The sequence below is a fragment of the Pinus tabuliformis genome, chromosome J (assembly GCF_031772625.1).
Source record: "Pinus tabuliformis cultivar Carrire ecotype Pingquan chromosome J, CPIR1, whole genome shotgun sequence".
Lineage (NCBI taxonomy): Eukaryota > Viridiplantae > Streptophyta > Pinopsida > Pinales > Pinaceae > Pinus > Pinus tabuliformis.
The window spans coordinates 706,847,019-706,863,764 of NC_142295.1; the positions used below are offsets into that span (position 1 = coordinate 706,847,019).

At 36.6% G+C, this 16,746-nt stretch overlaps 1 pseudogene; it reads right to left on the minus strand.

The window, feature by feature from the left end:
• Positions 1 to 261: 261 nt before the first annotated feature.
• LOC149228745 (respiratory burst oxidase homolog protein A-like) overlaps positions 262 to 16,746 on the minus strand; it is an 81,434-nt pseudogene continuing 64,949 nt past the window's right edge.

Genomic DNA, 16,746 nt, shown 5'->3' on the forward strand with positions numbered 1-16,746 from the left:
CAATACAATTTCCAGTTATCCACAATGCGTATCTATTATTTCCGGTTACAGACAATGGTTAACGGTGGAAATAAGGATGTGTTTACATCACAGTTTGTCTTACTATCCTGATGAAAAAGCTATGAAGGTGTGAGATGCATGCTTTTTTTCATGTCGAGCTATCAAATGGCTGCCTATGAAATTAATCCTTTTCTTTTACTAAAAAAATAGGATATAATATCCCTCCCTATAAGTTGTAAAACTGTAAACAGCTTGCCTGTGTTAGAAGTTTTCATTATGGAACTCGAATTTAGTATTCTTTCTGTGGTTGTAATCTTTGGCTATGGCTCTCAGCTCTTTGGCCAAAATTAGAGGCCCGCAATAAAAGACACCTTCATTCAATCAAAGTTAATATAAGAAAGTGATTCTCAGATGAGCCATAATTCCCTACGTTTGTCCAAAATTGTGAAAGCTGGACTTACCAATTTTAGCGTCTTTATTAGCGGAAGCAACTTTTGAGAAAACTTTTTTCCAATTTGGCCTGGAAAAGTGAGTATTGACCTGCAGACCAGCGGATGTTTCAAACAATGGCTTTCTACAGCCCCCAGGTAATCCAATACTACAATGATAATGGAAAAAAAAATATATGTACCCTAGTTCCTGAGAGAATATCGACTCCATTCTTGGCATGATTCAGAGCTTGCACCATTGTAATTAAAGCCAACCTGACATCGCCTTCTTCATAAACGCTCGTCAGATAGTTGTGCATTTCAATAGCAGCCTGGATTCACAAACATCCAACATTTGTTTATCTTTTTAAATTTGACAAAATTTGGTATTTGCAAGCTACGCAACTAGATGAATTTTACCCTGCTGTCCATCTCTGCTATTTCGTTCATGACCCCCTTGAACCAGTCGAAGGAGCCTTGCTCCCTTGTGACCCAGTAGAAATAAGCGTTTGTCGGACCCCGGTCCTTCCTTTTCCTTTTGGAAGCAGAATCTGCGATTTTCATGTGATTTAACATGTCTTTGAGAATGCTTATGAAGGGAGTAGCGCCAATTCCGAGCCCTATCAACAGCAGCACATCATATTTCTTGTAATTTTGTGCGAGAGCTCCATATGGCCCGTCGATCCGAAGCTTGGGAAACCTGCACATGGTTCATCTTTTTGTTAAATACTTTGAATCTTGGATTTCTGAGTTTTTTATTTTTTTCATTAATGTTCAACATACTTGGATTTGTTTTCGTCGTCTCCATAGAGTCCACGCTCCACTCTCAGAAGTCCGCTTTTTCCAGCTGTAGGGGGCTCCATTGTCTATAAAGATCTGTGATTAGAACTTACAGTTGACAAAGAAACTTCATCTTAAAGCTAAAAGTACTAAATTAGTAATCACCTGTGAGAAAACTCTTTTCATCTCCTGCGTCCAGTCTCCAACTGTTCTAATATGCACGCTAATGTGTTCATCATCTGGAGCAGAGGTGATCGAGAATGGATTCCTACATGTAGAAAGTTATCAAATTCCAGAGCAAATCGTCTACGTTTCTTTTAATTTAAGCTAAATTCTCATGCATTTTATAACGAAATTAGATATTCATTTTTCACTTTCAATCTTTCAACGAATAAATTTTGAACCATTTTACTTCAAAGTTAGGGATGTAGTTTAGAATTAACAGAAAACAAGATGAAATGTCCTTACAATTTTCTCCCTCCAATCTCGCACGAAGAAAAGGTGAATGGAATGAACAATCAGAAGCAAGTAAATCACGATAAATGCATGATGCGAATACCAGAAAGCGTTGAACCTGGTCAGTTTATCAAGTTTCTGAGGAAGTTTCACTAAACTTCTTCTAAACCAAGAGGTCGTGAGAATGAAGGCAATGGCCATGAGTACAACCATACAAACCCCCGTGATGCCTACTGTGCTTCCTAAGATATCTTTGTAATTCGGCTTTTAACTACCAAAATATGCTTTAAGATAAAGATTATACGATTCCTCGTCGCAATTTGCAATTCTAATGAAATCGCAGCTTATATGATCCAGGCCGTGAAGCATGACGCCTATAACAATGGCCCCGACGATGGACTGCATGAATATTAAAATAAAAAAATGTTAATAAAGAACTTCGAAATCCATTTCCTGTTAACTTTACAAGAATTAAAATACCTTGTGGAAATTGATGTTGTCGTCAAATGGCACAATGGATCCTAAGATCGTGGAGCGAATCCATGTTATCATGTTCCTGCAGAAGGGCAACAGTATGAGTGCCATGTTAAGTTTGAGGGTTTCAGCACTTCCTTTGGACACACATAGACAGTGTCCCGCTAATTTGAAGATGCCTCTGTTCCTGTACTCTATGAATTTCCACATGAAAAGCCCCAGCATAGTCGCCAGCCATATGACAAAAACCCAGGCCCTCTGCCAATTTTCGTCCAATAGATATCTCGTGTTTTGCATTGCTCTCTGTATGGGATTCCTCCTTATTGGAACCGGTAAGATCTGCTAACTCAAATTTTGACTATAGTTTGCATGCCCTTCCTTTCCATAAGTCAAGCCTTGCAGCAGAGCTTTCAGCTGACTTAGCTGAAAGGTAATATGAAATTTAAAACGTCGATCAGATTCACCAGAGTTTCATAAGCAAGATTTTCAATTTCTTTATCAAATTGAGTAGAAATTATAGAAACTAGGTCATCTGCGAGATACAAGAAATTAGATAAATTTGTTTGAAAATCAGATCTGCAGGAAACAAAGATTACCTCAATATAGCTCATATGGTCTGGATCCAACTCTTCCATGATTAAATTTGCGTACTCTTCAGCTTTTCGTTGAGCTCCATAAGCTTGTTAGTCAATGCACTGAGCATAATAACCTAGGAGATCATTTTCTATTAAATTAGTGATTCAAAGATTTTCCGCATGCTTTCCATAAAATTATATACCTTCAATGCAATTCAGAGAAAATTACAAATTAAGGAAACTCATTACCTCTTTTATTTCGTCCTCTGAAATCTGCCCGTCTGCATTTTTGTCACACCTGCGCATGTACGAGTTCAGGACTCTGAAAAAGCTTAAACAACTCACGACACGCAAGCCACAAACAGTAAAAGGAACTCTCGCCCCGAGCATTTAAAATTGCAAGCTTAGTGACAATGTCAAAGCCTTAATTGAAAAAAATTTGAAAATTTTGCAAGGCCAGCACGAATCGTCCAAATTTTAGCCTCTGAAGAAAAATATCTTTAATTCCTGAATCTACATCCACGCTGCTAAAAAGGACAGAAATATCTTACATGTCAAAGAAAATTTGCAGGCAAGAATCAAAGCTTTGAGCGGAGATCTGCAGGCAGAAATCACGAAGCTGCTCCTTGTTAATGAACTCCACATCATGCCATCCTCGTCTTCAAGCGAGAGCATCAAAGAGCTCCAGTGCAAATTCATTTGAATCCATCATACCTGCCAAACAAATAGCACATTTCACAAATGCGGAGATTTGAACCGAGGTATTCTGTGTAAAATTGGAATCAACATCCAAAGACTCAAGAACCTTACCGATGCAAAGGCCAAAGTCAGCACGAGAAAGCCGTAATCCATCCGGAGAAGCCAGCTGACTGAAACACGCTTCGACGGCTTTCCAAAACGCTTGAAAATCCGCGTTCGAATCTTCCGTCGTTTTACTAATAAACCTTAAACCCTTCAAAGCATTATGCTCTACAGATTTCTGTCTAGACAGCTTACCACCGATCGTCGCAGACGAAGCCCTCAGGGTTCCACTCGGAGTGCTACGAACCGACAAAACCTTTGCAGTAATTGAACTGGCCGTCTCAGTGATCCACTTCACGTCGGCCTTCAATTCATGAGACAAATGCCAAAATAGCCATAAACTCCACGAAACCGTAAACGGAAACAGTCATAAACTCCAGATGTCAATTGGAAAGTGAAACGTTTTTTAATGTTTTAAAATATTTTTTATTAAATCAGACGGCTGATTTTTGTTCAATCGTCTAACAAAAGATCTAACGGCTACGATTAGGACAGAAAGGCATTTGGGGGAGTTCATTTCAAAGGGAAACACCTTACGGCGTAATAATTGAAGAAACTATCATAAATCAATGAAAGGACAAACAAAGAAGTTGTGAATGACTATAAAATGAGAATGCATCCTTGAGAAAAGAACTACCTCGGAAATATTAATAGAGAAATTGATGTAGGAGCATCTCATATTTTAATTCTATGTAATTATTTAATTTGGAAAATCTAGACTTTATAAATTTTGGAATAATTCTAGAATTAATTAGAAGATTAGGAAGTTAGGATAGGTTCCTAAAGTTGACAATATAACTCGCAACTTCCTCCAATTATCTAGGAAGAAGTTTTTCTTGAAGAGATTTGAGAGATTTCTTCCATCCTAAAAAAATAGTCATGTAATTGTTTCTAAAGCCAAGCCTTTGGAGTGTGATTTAATGAAACAAATATTTTATTGGGTTCAGTATTTGAGTGTTGCACTAGTTTTTGGTACCAGAGCAAGGTTTGGACTATGTGAGTTGAGTGTGCCTGTTGTGAGCGCATCTGCGTTGGAGTCTACATTGGAGAACAAACCTACGTTGAAATTTCATTGGAAACCTACTTTAAAATCCATATTGAGCCTGTGTTGGCTAACTTGTCGAGCCTGCATTGAGTAGAAACCAGGAGGTAGTCGACAAAAGACGTGATAGAGCCGAATTGAAAGAGTGTGGATATATGTGTGGGGACTATATGATCAAGAGATCAACGTCAAGGCATGTTGCAAGGATTAGTGCGAAATCGTGGTAACATGAAATTTTAGCCTGTCCAACATATGTCAAGGAATGGAACTGATGAAATAAACATGGAACTCTCTATGGTGAGTTGCGAGTAGTTTTTGTGCACATTTTCCTTCTTTTTACTAATGGTTTGTAGTGACTGTGTGATGCAGTCATAAGGAGCGAAAATAAATTTTAATTTGGATGTTCGTTGGCAAGTAATTGTGCATAGTGAATGCCATAAAGTGTGTAATGTTTGGTGGCTAAAATCTTATATTTTATGTGAAGTCATACACTTCATACGTATGAGTGTTTCCATGAGAGAGAATGAGTATATTCATGTTATGAAATAATTAATATAAGGTGAAAGAAAATAGTTTTTATTGAGTACATATGTTAAATAATTCATATGTAAGTGTAAGTGGATGCATAATATTGTTGTCACTAATTAAAGGTTTTAATAATTAAGATCAGTTATCAGTAAAGATGGCACATAGAGTTAGAGGAGTTAGAGGAGCCAGAGGAGATGGAATTGGTTGAGGAAGAACCGCTGCAAATCAAGTTCTACTTGATGAAGTAAGACATATTAGAACCAGATTGGATGTATTGGAGACAACATGTCAAAGAGATGTCAATATCAGTGATATCAGTGAGGCGGAAGAAAGCTCAAAAGAAGAAGTTGAAGAAGAAACTCTAGAAGAGAAGATGCTCAAGACAATCGCAGGAATAAGTGTTGGCATTATGATATAGGTTTGGCACTATGACATAGGTGTTTTCCTTGATGGAAACTCACTCAGATGACAGATCACAATTCAGACTCACAGAATGAAGAAAGAAAGGTATATGCAAGTTCCCCATTGACCAATTCGCGTGTACACGCAGGTTCTCAAACCAAAAGGCGCGTCTAGCATACACACACACTTTCACAGAATGAAAGGTGCGTACATGTTGGAAAACTTATTTTTGGTTCGTGGTATTTGGTCCATGGTATTTTGATCCATGGTATTGGTCCAAGGTATCTTGTCCGAAGTGTTGACCCCAGGTATGTGGTCCAAGGTATTGATTCTAAGTGGTTTCGGACCATGGTATTGAGTAAGGCCTAAGACTATAAAAGGAGGAGAAGATCATTAGCTAAAGGCACTCATGAACTAAATATCTAATGAAAAGCAGGATCTAGAATATAGTTTATTGGGTTATGGTGCACAACTGGATCTGAATCAAGGATGAACCTGAGCGATTGATGAAGGATAAGTTTTGTTGATGGGTCAAGATCTTAAGGATCAAATAGAAGTATCTTTGTGTGGTTTTGATCTTTTATCTGAATAACTGGCGCATGTTGTAATCTGTAAATATGATGATCTGGGTATAACTGATGTCTGGAATTGTTGTAAAGTTTAAATCATCATTTACAGATCCGTACGTAGGTTCACTTTAGCAAAGGCGTGTATACACACTGGTTCTACATATCAAAACGGCATATACGCAGGTTTGCCTTAAGATAATGGTGTATCTATGTAGGTTCGACACATTGAAGTAGCGTATACCTAATAAAATATGCTTTAGCTACTTCTGTTTGTTGTTGCGGTGTTCTGGGTTCTTGCTTGGGATCTAGTTACTGTTACTGTATTCTGGTTACAGCATTCTGATAAGTGATTGATTGATTCAGTTTTGGTTGGTGCAAAGGAGATTAGTTGATGCAGATATAATTGATGGTTGATTGATGTTATTGATGGATCCAGTCTGAAAATTTATGAAACATGGTCCCTAGAAGAAAAGAGAAGGTTGTAGCCTTCTGTAGGCCTGCACCTATGTACTAGTAAACACAACAGCTATTATAAGAGCTAGGGTGTTGTAACTCCCTTCCAGGAGAAGCTGGAGAATGAGAGAAGGTTGTAGCCTTCTGCAAGTAGAAGCCTGCGCACTGGTATAAGCCTGCACCAGTACAAAAAATGTAGTAAGAAGTTTCTTATTAAAAGAAGATAGAGACAATTACAGCAGGTGGTTTTCACCCACATTGAGTTTCCACCTTATATCTTGTGTTCATGTGTGTGATTGTCTATTCTATTTTACTACACCTGGTTACTGTTTATATGGTTCTGATGCACAGATTAAAGATCAACATATGATGAATTAACTAAGTTATAGGTTTGAAGAGTATACGCTAGTTGCCTTACATACAGTTGCATATACACGCAAGTTTAATTAACATAAGTAGCATATATATGAAATATTATTGACTTGCTAATACTAATTCAAACCCCCCCTCTCAGTATTATTTCCAAAAATTTGTATCGGAGCAAGTCCTTCAGAAGAAGCTTGATTGCTTAAAGGAAGATCTATCACCATGAGTAACTACGAAAGAGAGGGATCCATTAGACCACCAATATTTGATGGGAGAAACTTTGTTTATTGGAAGGTAAGAACTACAGCCTATCTTCAATCTCTTGGAACAGATGTCTGGGAAATCATGGAAGGAGGATATACATTTCCATAAGCAATTCCTACAGATACGGCAAGTAAAAAGCAATATGAAACCAATGCCAAGGTTGTCAATACATTATTGGGGAGTCTATCACAATCATAATTTGTCAAAGTTATGCAGCTCAAAACTGCCAAAGAAATATGGGACAAGATCGTTCTAAGCTATGAAGGAGACAATTAGGTAAAACGTGCAAAACTGCAATCTCTCATAATTCAATATGAAACTCTCAAAATGCACAATGATGAAAGTATAGCTAATTACTTCCTACGTATAGATGAGATTTTTAATTGCATGAAGAACTTGGGTGAAGAGATAAAAGAAGTTACTTTAGTTGAAAAGGTTTTAAGATCCTTGTCTACTAAGTTTGAATCAAAAGTTTCTGCCATAGAAGAAAAGTAGGATCTTCAGAGTATCACTATGACACAGCTGCACGGAATCTTAAATACTTTCAAAATGAGAAAAGGAGGTCCATCAGATTTGAGAGAAGCTGAATTCAAAGCTTCAGGAAGGGAAGAACTCAATGAAACAGGACATATTTCAGAAGAAGAGGAAGAAGCAAACTTTGTCAAAAACCTTCAATGGGGTTCTAGAAGATTCAGAGGTAAACTACCTTTCAAATGTTTTCCTTGTGGAAGAGTCGGTCAATATGCTACCAAATGTCGGCATAAAGATAAGCTCAATAAAGGTAAGGAATCAACAAAATGGAATAGAAAACAAAGTTTAAGTAAGAAGAGCTACTATATGCATGAAGATAGCAATGGTTTATCAAATAGTGATGAAGATAATAATGATTATAGACTTCTGATGGCTTTTGAAGATGATGATTTCTTGGATGCTTTAGATGAAGATTATCTTTATGAAGAAATCTCTAAACTCAAAATTTGTGTAGAAGAAAAGAATGTGATTATAGATACTCTAACATTCCAACTTGCTGAAAGAAAACACAATGAAAAACTAGAATGTGAAATTGTGGGTCTAAGAAAAGATATTGAGAAAACAAAAGCTCTCAATCTCAAATTTGCTAAAAGATCAGAAACTTTAGATGAAATTATCAAAGTGCAGTGTTCTCCTCTGATAAAGACAGGCCTTGGATATATTGAAGAAGCATCTCAAGCACAGAAGCCGTCAACCTCCACTAAAAGCTATCTTGATGCAGCAAAGAGCAGTGAACGGTTTGACAATCGTCAGCAAAGGCATAAAGCAGTTCACCAAGTAAATCGGGTTCAATCTACTTCAAGGATGAACAAAATTTACAACCAACCTCAGGTAAATCATACTCAATTTTCTTCAAGAATGAATCACCATGTCAGTAGATTCGATAATCGTAGGAACTTCTTTAATGGCCAATGTTTTTCATGTCATAACTTTGGACACAAAATTGCTCAATGTGTTGCTTACAAGACCATCATGACTAGAGAAGCACGAAATCAAAGGAATGTGACAGGGATCATGAAAAGGACCTACAATAACTTTTCTCTTCTTGAAAATGAAATAGAATGCTCTATCTGTAACAACTTCGGTCATGAAGATTTTGAATGCAGGAGTAAATTTTGGCAAACATCTCAGAAGGAGCAAACTTCATTGAGTCACAAAATATGGAGAAGGAAAGAACTGCAAACAGAAATATGTGGTATAGCCTTGTATGCAAAAGGACAAGAAAATCAGTGGTACATCAACAATGGATGCTCGAAACACATGACAAGTGATAAAGAAAAACTTCAGCCATACAATGCCTTAGAAAAGGAAAAGAAGGTCTCATTTGGAAATGGCACTCCTATTGTCATAAAAGGTAAAGGTTCTATTCTCTTAAAAGAAAAAGTTAAAGCTGGGAATGTTATGTATGTTGATGGTCTAAAGCATAACCTATTGAGTGTCATTCAAATGTGTGATCAAGGAAATGAAGTAGTATTTCGATCAAATGGATGTGTTGTTCGTGAGCTTGATACAGGAGAAACCATGATCAAAGGCATAAGAACTCCAAATAATGTATACATGCTCAAGGGAGGACAACAACAGTGCTATCTAAGAAAAAATGATGAACACTGGCTATGGCACAGAAGATTGGGGGATCTAAGCTTCCCCCAAATAAGGAAAGCATGCAAATTCCAAGCTATTTGTGATCTTCCTAATATCAGCATTCCAGAAAATACGATATGCAAATCATGTCAATTTGGTAAGCAAACCAGAGCACATTTCCTTGAGAAGGAAGGATCAGCTAGTAAGCCTATTGAACTTGTTCATACTGATTTATGTGGTCCATCAAGGAAAAAATCACCTCGTGGAGAAGAATACTTTATATTGTTCATTGACAATTTTTCCAGAATTTTTTGGATAGGACTTCTAAATCATGGAGATGAAGCATTTGAAAAGTTCAAAGCCTTCAAATCTTTGGTTGAAAATGAATCAGATCGCAAAATCAAATGCCTCAGATCTAATCGAGGAGGGGAATTTACCTCAGATGAATTCTTCGACTTTTGTGAAGAACATGGAATAAAAATAGAATTATCCACCACAAGGACTCCTCAACAAAATGGAGTGGTAGAAAGGATGAACAGAACTGTTCAACAAATGGCTCGTGCCATGCTAGATGAGTTTGGAACTCCTGCAACCTTCTGGGGTGAAGCTACATTTGTTACCGATCCTCAACAAAGCAAACGTTCGGGTAAACAGCACTCAAATTCCACATGAACTTTGGCATGGTAAGACTCCTACTGTAAAATACTTCAAAGTTTTTGGAATAAAATGTTACATCAAAAGGACTAATGAAAAACTTGGAAAGTTTGAACCTAGAGTAGATGAAGTCATTCTCCTTGGTTACTCTTCCCGAAGTAAAGGATATAAGCGTTATAATAAAAGACTTGGGAAAATTATTGAAAGTATTGCTGTTGTGGTTGATGAAACAGGAAAAAATCCAAAGCAGGTAAAAGCCGAAGATTATGAAGAAGATGAGGATTATCCTTCCACATCAAATCAAACTCATTCTAAATAAGAAGAAACCAATGAAGCACTAGAAGAACAGATAACGGCAGAAGAAAAGACTCCATCCAGGTATGTTCAAAAAAATCATCCAAAGACTCAAATTTTGGGACAGAAAGAGGCAGGTGTGAAGACAAGAAGAACTATTACAGAAGCTTCAAGCTATCTAGCATTGATTTAATCCATCGAACCTCAAAATGTAAATGAAGCATGCAAAGATGAATGTTGGGTCAAGGCCATGAATGAAGAACTTGAGCAAATTGAAAGAATAATACTTGGGAATTAGTTCCTAGACCTCATGATAAGAATATCATAGGAACCAAATGGATATTTAAAAACAAGCTGAATGAAAATGGTGAAGTTATCAGGAACAAAGCCAAACTTGTTTATAAAGGATATGCTCAACAAGAAGGTATAGATTTTGAAGAAACTTTTGCACCTGTTGCTAGAATTGAAGCCATAAGAATGTTCCTTGCTCTTCCTAGCTTTCATAAATTCAAAGTATACCAAATGGATGTAAAATCTGCCTTTCTTAATGGAGACTTAGAAGAAGAAGTATATATTGAGCAACCAGAAAGATTCATCCTTGGAAATGATCCAAAACTTGTATGCCGACTCAGAAAGACTCTCTATGGTCTAAAACAAGCTCCAAGGGCCCGGTATTACCGTCTTGACAAATACCTCCATCAACAAGGTTTTTCAAAAGGATCAGCTGATAGCAATCTATATACAAAGATTGATAATGATAAATTGCTAATACTTGTTGTGTATGTTGATGATATCATTTTTGGTAGCAATGAAGAAGCCATGAGTCAAAACTTTTCTTTGGTAATACAACGAGAATTTGAAATGTCCCTACTTGGTGAGCTCACATATTTTCTTGGCCTACAAGTTCAACAAAATAAAGATGGTATTTTCTATCACAAACCAAGTATCTCAAGAAGATCTTGAAAAAATACGACATGGAAGATTCTAAACTAGCATGTACCCCTATGTTAACAGGATGCAGTCTCAGCTCAAATGATGAATCAGCAGCAGTACATCAACCAACCTATAGATCCATGACTGGCATTCTGCTTTATCAAATAGGTACCCGACCAAACATCATGCATGTAGTGGGAATAGTTGGAAGATTCCAAGCCAATCCAAAGGAATCACACCTTCATGCAATCAAAAGGATTTTCAAATATCTTCAAGGAACACAGAACTTTGGTTTATGGTATCTTAGAGATACAGATCTTACACTTCATGCATATACAGATACAGATTGGGTAGGAAGCATTGATGACAGAAAAATCACTAGTGGTGGTGCATTCTATATGGGTTCCATATTAGTGTCTTGGTTCAGCAAGAAACAAATTTCAATTACTTTATCTACAGCTGGAGCAAAATATGTGGTTGTTGCATCTTGTTGCACACAACTCCTTTGGATGATGCAAACATTGCAAGACATTCAGATCACATGTACTCCACCCATCTCCATCCGACGTGATAATACAAGTGCAATCAATATTTCAAATAATCCAGTCATGCATTCCAAGACCAAGCACATACCCATCAAATATCATTTTCTACATGAACAAGTGCTTGAACAAAAGGTCAAATTGGAGTATGTTCCCTCCAAAGAACAAGTTGTTGATATATTCACCAAACCACTGCCCAGAGAGACATTTGAATATCTCAGATAGAAGCTAGGAGTAGTTGATGCATCATCTTGCTGTTGAAACTTATCTATTTTATAGAAAAGTGGTTATACACGAGTCTCATGAAGAGTATTCGCATACATACACTGGTTGTTATGGATACAGTCGCATATATTTTGGTTTGAAGAAAAATAGTGGGCTAGACTGGTATAGGATGAAAGGAGTCTGATATGGGTCTGACAGTGATCATCTGGCACAGGTTCAGGGAGAGCATATACTTCTAATAATGCATTGTTGGCATTATCTTAGAAGATATTGGTACAAATTCACAATGTTTTTTTATTCAGGTGGAATAGGTTCAAGGGGAGATCATGGTTGTTGGTCTGGATGGTGATTGACAGATGCTACTGATGATAGTTGTTGATAATTATCATGGTCTTGTTTTAGATATTTGGTCTCTATGTCATGTATATATTTTAATTTCAAGGTCATGAAACGACCTATTTTGTTTCCCCACTATGCATGGGATGGATGATGTAATGTTCTTGTTTTGACATGTATAAACATTTGGTATATCCCCACTTGGTTGGGTGGATGAGTCAATCTTGGTATATCCCCACTTGGTTGGGAGATGGATGTATATATGAGTCATTGGTGATAGGAAGGTCATTTATGATGTTTAGAGTCATGTTCGTTTTTTAGAACATCTTTTTGCAGACCTTGCTTATATTCAGGGGGAGCATTCAACATATCAGAGAATTCAGCATGTACTCAGGGGGAGCATAACCCTTTGCCCTTGATGACAAAGGGGGAGAGTGACTTGGGGTTGCCATCAAGTCCAAAGGGGGAGATTGTTGGCATTATGATACAGATTTGGCACTATGACATAGGTGTTGTCCTTGATGGCAACTCACTCAGATGACAAATCGCAATTCAGACTCACGGAATGAAGAAAGAAAGGTATACGCAGGTTCCCCATTGACCAAGCCGCATGTACACGTGGGTTCGCAGACCAAAAGGCATGTATAGCTTACACACGCACTTTCACGGAATGAAAGGCGCATACATGTTGGAAAACTTAGTTTTGGTCCGTGGTATTTTTTCCATGGTATTGGTCCAAGGTATCTTCTCCGAAGTGTTGACCCCAGGTATGTGGTCCAAGGTATTGATTATAAGTGGTTTTGGACCATGGTATTGAATAATGCCTAAGACAATAAAAGGAGGAGAAGATCATTAGGCAAAGGCACTCATGAATTGAATATGTAATAAAGAGAAAGATCTAGAATACATGTTATTGGGTTATGGTGCTCAGCTGGATCTGAATCAAGGATGAACCTGAGCGCTTGATGAAGGATAAGTTCTATTGATGGGTCAAGATCTTAAGGATTGAAGAGAAGTATCTTTGTGTGGTTTTGATATTTTATCTGAATAACTGGTGCATGTTGTAATCTGTAAATATGATGATCTAGGTATAACTGATGTCTGGAATTGTTGTAAAGTTTAAATCATCATTTACAGATCTATACGCAGGTTCACTTTAGAAAAGGCATGTACACACACTGGTTCTGCATATCAAAATGGCGTATACGTAGGTTAGCCTTGAGATAACAGCGTATCTAAGTAGGTTCGACACATTGAAGTAGCGTATACCTAATAAAAGATGCTTTAGCTACTTCTGTTTGCTTTGCAGTGTTCTAGGTTCAGGCTTGGGTTCTGGTTACTGTTACTGTATTCGGGTTACATCATTTTGAGAAGTGATTGATTGGTTTAGTTTTGGTTGGTGAAAAGGAGATTGGTTGATGCAGATATAATTGATGGTTGATTGATGTTATTGATGGATCCAGTCTGAAAATTTATGAAACGTGGTCCCTGGAAGAAAAGAGAAGGTTGTAGCCTTCTATAGGCCTACACCTACGTACTAGTAAACACAACAACTAGTACAAGAGCTAGGGGGTTGTAGCTCCCTTCCAGCAGAAGCTGGAGAAAGAGAGAAGGTTGTAGCCTTCTACGGGCAGAAGCATGCATACTGGTATAAGTCTACACCAATACAAAAATTGTAAAAAGAAGTTTCTTATTAAAATAAGATAGAGATGATTGCAACAGGTGGTTTTCACCCACATTGGGTTTCCACCTTATATCTTGTGTTCATGTGTGTGATTGTCTGTTCTGTTGTACTACACTTGGCTACTATTTATATGGTTCTAATGCACAGATTAAAGATCAACATATGATGAATTAACTAAGTTATAAGTTTGAAGAGTATACGCTAGTTTCCTTACATACAACTGCGTATACATGCAAGTTTAATTAACAGAAGTAGCGTATATATGAAATATTATTGACTTGCTAATACTGATTCACCCCCCCCCCCCCCCCCCTCTCAGTATTATTTCCAACAATAAGTAACAAGCCAAGATTGGATGTGCCTATATATGAAGGAAATTTAAATCATAAAGAATTGATTGATTGGATCAGCGCCATGGATAAATATTTTGACTATGAAAATGTAGTTGACGAGAAGAAAATAAAGTTCGTGGTGACCAGACTAAAGGGACATGTTGCACTATGGTGGGATAGTGTGCAATCTGAAAGGAGAAATAGAACAAAGGTAAGATTACAAATTGGATTCAAATGGTGGCCAAGCTCAAAGGTAAATTTCTTCCTCGATATTATCAGTTAAATCTTTTTCATCGAATGCAAAATCTTAAGCTGAATTTTTTCTCTGTAAAATAATATACAAGGAAGTTTTATAGATTGAGTATAAGATCTGGTCATATGGAAGCAGATGAAGAAAAACTAGCTAGGTACATTAATGGCCTGAGATTTGAAATACAAGATGAATTGGATGTTTTGTCTCTAAAACTTGTTGAAGAATCTTATCAGATAGCCCATAAAATTGAAGAAAAATTGGCAAGGAAGTAGAGGCAAAGAGAAAGAGGACGAAGCACAATACGAAGTAGAGGATCATTAAGTCAAGGACAATCAAGTAGAGGAAGTTTTAGTGGAAGATTTCAAAGAGAAGAAGGTAGCAGTTCATAACAAGAAGAATCATCAAGAGGAGACTTCAGAGGAAGAAGACCATATCGAGGCATAGGTCGATCTTTTTTGGTAAGATGTTATATAAGTAACAAAGTTGGTCATAAGGCTAATGAAAGTCCAAAAATATTTTCTAATCAAGTAATCACACATATAACACAAACTAATATAGAAAGTTTGCAATCCTCCACACATGAAAATGCACCTGAAACTGGTGAATATTTGATGATGAAAAGAACATTATTAAAGTTTGTTGAAGAAGTAAAGGAAACCACACAAAGAAAAACATTGTTCAGAACTATCTGTAAGTCAGGAGGAAAATGTTGTAAAATTATCATTGATGGTGGGAGTACTGATAATTTAGTATCTAGATTGAGAAAAAAAATTCAGCGTAAATCACATGATAGAATATTTGTCGACGTGTTTCAAACCAACAAATATTTTATCATGTGATTTATGCCGGAAAATTTTTCTCAATTTAGTATCTACTGAAATGGTAGAAAAGTTAAATTTAAGGAAAACTAAACATCCTACTCCCTACAAAGTTTCATGGTTTCAAAAAGAACATCAAATATTAGTTAATGAACAATGTGAAGTGGAGTTTCAAATAGGAAGTTATAAGGATAAATTTCTTTGTGATGTTATGTCTATGGATGTATGTCATATCTTGCTTGGAAGGCCATGGCAATATGACAAGAAAGCAATGCACGATGGAAGAAGCAATACCTACACTTTCGAAAAGGATGGTGAAAAGCATGTACTTTTTCTTTTGAAGAATAACAAAGCACCAGAAGAAGACCAATCCAAGGTAATGTTACTTAGTGGGAAGTAATTCTTCAAGAAACCAAGCATGACGAGATAAATTTTTCCTTGATCAGTAAGCTAAAGGTAGTCCTCACAAGTACAAATTTGAATGATCTTCAAGAAGAAATTAAAAACATGTTGAATAAATTTATTGATATTGTAGTAGATGACTTTCCTGATGAATTGCCTCCCATTAGAGGTATTAGCCATCATATTGATCTCATTCCAGGTGCTAGCCTTCCGAACAAAGCATCTTACAGAATGACTCCAAAAGAGAATGAAGAAATTAAAAACCAAGTGCGAGATTTGTTGGATAAATCTCTCATCAGATAAAGTCTAAGATCGTGTGTTGTTATAATAGTGTTAACTCCAAGGAAGGATGGTGGATGGAGAATGTGCACAGATTTTCGAGAAATCAACAAAATCACAATCAAGTACAAGTTTACATTACCCCGTATTGATGATCTTATAGATTGTCTAAGTGGTGTTGCATATTTTTCTAAAATAGATTTTAAAAGTGGATATCATCAAATCAGAATCAGAGAAGGTGATGAATGGAAAACATCATTTAAAACTAATAATGGTTTATATGAATGGTTGGCAATTCCCTTCGGACTTAACAATTCTCCCAGTAATTTTATGAGGCTAATGAATGAATTTTTAAAAGAATTTATTGGAAAAAGTTTTATAGTTTACCTTGATGATATCTTAATCTACATTCAATCAAAATAACAACACCTAAGACATCTTAACATGGTTTTAATGAAGCTACAACAGGATAAATTGTTAATCAATCTAAAGAAGTATAGTTTCATGAATACAAAACTATTGTACTTGGGTTTTGTGATTTCAAGGGAAGGCGTAAAGATGGACAGGGAGAAGGTAAAAGCCATAATCAACTGGCCAATTCCAAAAATCATTCCAGAGGTAAGAATTTTTCATGGATTGGCAAGCTTCTACAGAAAATTTATCAAAAATTTCAGTGGCATATATGCTCCAATTAAAGAGAAAAGCCAACTATTCCATTGGATAGAAGCAACTAATAAAAGCTTC